The sequence below is a fragment of the Mastomys coucha genome, unplaced genomic scaffold, assembly GCF_008632895.1.
Source record: "Mastomys coucha isolate ucsf_1 unplaced genomic scaffold, UCSF_Mcou_1 pScaffold18, whole genome shotgun sequence".
In the NCBI taxonomy this organism is placed as follows: Eukaryota; Metazoa; Chordata; class Mammalia; order Rodentia; family Muridae; genus Mastomys; species Mastomys coucha.
In genome coordinates, this window is record NW_022196900.1 from 51,398,220 (window position 1) to 51,403,770 (window position 5,551).

The window sequence follows — 5,551 nt, forward strand, 5'->3', positions numbered from 1 at the left end:
GTGAACACAGACTCAGATGTCCTCTACTATATGTGTGTTGGAGGCCTCATATCAGGTGGTGTATGCTGTCTCTTTGGTGGTCTAGTGTTTGAGAGATCTCGGGGGTCCAGATTAATTAGGACTGCTGATCCTCCTACAGGATTGCCCTTCTCCTCAGTTTCTTTCAGCCTTCTCTAATTCAACAACAAGAATCAGCTGCTTCTGTCCATTGTTTGGGTGCAAATATCTGCATCTGACTCTTTCAGCTGCTTGTTGGGTCTTTTGGAGGGCAGTTATGCTAGGCCCCTTTTTGTGAGTGCTCCATAGCCTCAGTAATAGTGTCAGGCCTTGGTACCTCTCCTTGAGCTGGATCCCACTTTGGGCCCATCACTGGACCTTCTTTTACTCAGGCTCCTCTCCACTTCCATCCCTGTAATTGGGTCAGAGATGTGACGGAGGGATGGCAACCCAGTCCCTCACTTGATGTCCTGTCTTCCTGTTGGAGGTGGACCCTATAAGTTCCCTCTCCCTACTGTCAGACATTTCATCTAAGGTCCCTGCCTTTGATTCCTGAGAGTCCCTTACCTCTTAGGTCTCTGGTGCAATCTGGAGGGTCCCCCAACCTTCTATTTCCTGAGGTTGCCTGTTTCCATTCTTTCTGCTGGCTCTCAGGGCTCCAGCTTCAGTCCTTTTCCATCACCCAATAACAGATCAGGTTCCTCCCTCCCCACAACTCCTGCTCCTCCCCCCCATCAACTTTCTCTCCCAGGTCCTGCCCCTCTCCCGACTTGTGATTGCTTTCTTCTCTCTATCAAGTGGGACTGAGGCATCTTCATTTGGGCACTTCAGCTTGTTGACGTTTTGAGTTCTTTGGAATGTATCTTGGGTATTCTGCACTTTTTTTTTTTTTTTTGCTAATGTCCACTTATTAGTGAGTACATATCATACACATCATACACGTCCTTTTGGGTCTGAGTTACCTCACTCAGGATGATATTTTCTAGTTGCATCCATTTGCCTGCAAAACTCGGGATGTCCTGGTTCTTAACAGCTGACTAGTATTCCATTATGTAAATGAAACACATTTTCTGTATCCATTTTTCTGTTGTGGGAATCTAGGCTATTTCCAGCTTCTGGCTATCACAAATAAGGCCACTATGAACATAGTGGAACACGTGCCCCTGTGGCATGGTGGGGCATCTTTTGGGTATATTCCCAAAAAGTAGTATAGCTGGGTCTTCAGGTAGATCTATTTCCAATTTTCTGAGGAACCTCCAGATAGATTTATAAAGTAGTTGTACCAGCTTACAATCCCACCAGAAATGGAGGAGTATTCTTTCTCCACATCCTCTCCAACATGTGCTGCCACCTGAGCTTTTAATCTTCTCCATTCTTACTTCTGTAAGGTAGAATCTCAGGGTCATTTTGATTTGCATTTCTCTGATCACTTAGGACTTTAAACATTTCTTCTCAGCCATTCCAGATTCTTTAGTTGTGAACTCTTGGTTTAGTTCTAAACCCCATTTTTTAATTGGGTTGTTTGGTATTTTTGGTGATTAACTTCCTGAATTCTTTATATATTTTGGATATTAGCCCTGTATCGGATGTGGGATTAGAGAAGATCTTTTTTCAATCTGTTGGTTGCCAATTTGTCTTATTTACTATGTTCTTTGCCTTACAGAAGCTTTCCACTTTCATGAGGTCCCATTTATCAATTCTTGATCTTACAGCATGAGCCATTGGAGTTCTGTTTAGGAAATTTCCCCTTGTGCCAATAAGTTCAAGGCTCTTTCCCATTTTCTCTTCTGTTAGATTCAGTATATTTGATTTTATGTTGAGGTCCTTGATCCACTTGGACTTGAGCTTTGTACAAGGTGACAAATATGTGTCTATTTTCATTCTTCTACATACAGACAGCCAGTTAGACCAGCACCATTTATTGAAGATGTGTTATTTTTTCCATTGCATATTTTTGGTGTCTTTGTCAAAGATCAAGTGTGTTGTTTTATTTCTGGATCTTCAATTCTATTGCATTGATCAATATGTCTGTCTGTGTACTAATCCCATGCAGTTTTTTTAAATCATTATTCCCTTGTAGTAAAGCTTGAGGTCAAGGATGGTGATTCCCTAAGCTGTTCTTTTATTGTTAAGAATTGTTTTCAATTCCAGGTAATTGGAGAATTGCTCTTTCCATGTCTGAAGAACTGTGTTGGGATTTTGATGGGGATTGAATTGAATTTATATGCCTTTGGTAGGATGGCCATTTTTACTATGTTAATTCTTGCAATTCATGAGCATGAGAGATCTCTCCATTTTCTGAGATCTTCTTTGATTTCTTTTTTGAGAGACTTGAAGCATTGTCATACAGGTCTTTCACTTGTTTGGTTAGAGTTACCTCAAGATATTTTATATTATTTGTGGTTATTGTGAAGAGAGTTGTTTCCCGAATTCTTTCTCAGTCTATTTATCTTTTGTATAAAGGAAGACTACTGATTTATTTTAGTTTATTTTATTTCCAGCCACTTTGCTGAGGTTGTTTATCAACTGGAGAAGTTCTCTGGTAAAATTTTGGGGCTAACTTATATATACCATCATATCACCTGCAAATATTGATACCTTTATTTCTTCTTTACCAACTTGTATCCCCTTGATCTCTTTTTGTTGTCTTATTGTTCTAGCTAACATTTCAAGTACTATATTGAGTAGATATGAGGAGAGTGGGCATTCTTGTCTTGTTCCCAGTTTCAGTGGGATTGTTTCAAGTATGTCTCTATTTAATTTGATATAGGCTGTTGATTTGCAGTAAATTGCTTTTATTATGTTAAGGTATGGGCCTTGAATTCCTGATCTCTCTAATAATTTTAACATGAAGGGGTGTTGTATTTTGTCAAATGCTTTTTCTGCATCTAAGGAGATGATCATGCTATTTTTTTTCTTTGAGTGTGTTTATGTAGTGGATCACATTAATAGATTTTCTTATATTAAACCAACCTTTTATCCCTGGAATGAAGCCTACTTGTTCATGGTGAATGACAGCCTTAATGTGTTCTTGGATTAGGTTTGCAAGAAGAAGTTTATTGAGTATTTTTGCATTGATATTCATAATTGAGATTGGTCTGAGGTTCTCTTTTCTTGGTTGGGTCCTTGTGTGGTTTAGGTATCAGAGTAATAGAACGAGATAAGTATTCTTCCTTCTGGTTCTATTTTATGGAGTAGTTTGAGGAGAATTTGTATCAGGTCTTCTCTGAGGGTCTGGTAGAATTCTGCGCTAAATCCATCTGGTCCTGGGCTTTTATTGGTTGGGAGGTTTTTTAATGACTTCTTCTATTTCCTTGTGTGATATGGTCCTGTTTAGATGATTTCTCTGCTCTTAATTTAACTTTGGTATGTGGCATCTGTCTAGAAAACCATTCATTTCATTTAGATTTTCCAGTTTTGTTGAGGATATATTTTTATAATAGGATCTAAGGATTTTTTAAATTTCCTCCATTTCTGTAGTTATGTCTCCCTTTTCATTTCTGATTTTGTTAATTTGAATACTGCCTCTTCGCCCTTTAGTTAGTTTGGCTAAGGCTTTATCTATCTTGTTGATTCTCTCAAAGAACCAGCTTTTGACTTTGCTGATTCTATGTATTGTTTTCTTTGTTTCTATTTGGTTGATTTTGGCCTCAAGTTTGACTATTTCCTGCCTTCTACTCCTTTTGGGTGAGTTTGCTTCTTTTTGTTCTAGAGCTCTTAGGTGTGCACTTGTTAGTATAAGATCTCTCCAGTTTCTTTACCAAGGCGCTTAGTGCTATGAACTTTCCTCTTAGTACGCTTTCATTGTGTTCCATAAGTTTGGGAATGAGGTGTCAACATTTTTATTAAATTCTAGGAAGTTTTTAATTTCTTTAGTTCTTTCCTGACCACGTTGTAATTGAGTAAAGAATTGTTCAGTCTCCACGTGTATGTGAGCTTCCTATAGTTTTTCTGTCATTGAAGACCAGCCTTAGGCCATGGTGATCCGATAGGATGCATGGTATTATTTTAGTCTTCTTGTATCAGTTGACAGTTGTTTTGTGACCAATTATATGATTGGTTTTGGAGAAGGTACCATGAGGTGCTCAGAAGAAGGTATATTCTTTTGTTTTAATGTGAAATATTCTGTAGATATCTGTTAAATCCATTTAGTTCATAACCACTCTTAGTTTTACTGTTTCTCTGTTTAGTTTCTGTTTCAGTGACCTGTCCATTGGTGAGAATGGGGTGTTGAAATCTTCCACTATTATTGTGTGGGGTTTAAGAAAGTTTCTTTTATGAATTTGGGTGCTCTTGCATTTGGGGCATAGATGTTCAGAATTGAGACTTTCTCTTGGATTTTCTCCTTGATGAATATGAAGCATCCTCCTTCATCATGCTTGATGCTTGATAACATTTGCTTGAGAGTCTATTTTATTGGATATTAGGATGGCCATTTCTGCTTGTTTCCTGGGACCATTTGCTTGGAAGAGCTTTTTCTATCTTTTATCTCTGAGATAGTGCCTGTCTTTGTTATTGAAGTGTGCTTCTTGTATGCAGCAAACTGCTGGATCTTCTTTGCATATCCAGTCTGTTAACTTATGTCTTTTTATAGGTAAGTTGAGTCCATTAATATTGATAGATATTAGAGAGAGGTGATTGTTGGTTCCTGATATGTTTGTTTCTATAGGTGGCTTTATGTTTTTGTGGCTCTCTTCTTTTGACTTTGTTGTGAGATGCTTAATAACTTGTCCTTTCTTTGATGCAGGTATCTTCCTTGTGTTGAAATTTTCCTTCCAGGATCTTCTGTAAGGCTGGTTTGGTAGATAGATTGCCACCCCCACTCCAATGCAGTCTTGTGACAAGCCCAAAAGCTTAGCCACGGACTAGAGGCAAAAGCTTCAAAGGAAATCCTTCTCTTGGAATTCATTCATTGGCATCCCCTAACTCAGGTGGCCCAGATATGTCCTTGCAAACTTCCGAGCTAGGTGCCCACCAAGATATGATTTATTAATAGCTAAACAGAATTGGACATTGCTCTCTGACCTTTACCAATGTTCCAACATCTTAGCCAAACCCTAGTTTGGAATTTCGTAAAGAATGTTACCCATCCAGACCAATTGCCTCCCACATTGTTAAGGAGATAGCAAAGTGGGTGGGGCATTGAAGCTTACAGAATGGGAGTTGTTTATCCCAGGGTAAGGTCAAGTAGAATCCTCATTTTCAGTCAAGTAAGGCAGCTGAGCCACTCCTAGGAATTAGCAAGAATGAGACTCCCAGAGAGGAGTCTCTACTAGCCCAGAAGATTAGCATAGTGGGTATTTTACTAAGGATGGGAAGGACCTTCCTTGAGTGGAGTGTGTATGTGTGTGTGCGAGAGAGACAGTGGGCAGCAGATTTGAGATTCGAGATTCAAGCTTTAAGCTTCGAGCTTTGAGCCTCATTCGGTCCTCAACCCCCTGGGCCCAGAGCTCTCGGGCCTGTCCAGAAGAGGTGCTGTTTGAGACCCAGTGTGTTTTTGGTGGCCTCAGATGTACCTTGACCGCTGAGCTACCAGATTTTTCTTTTCTCTTTT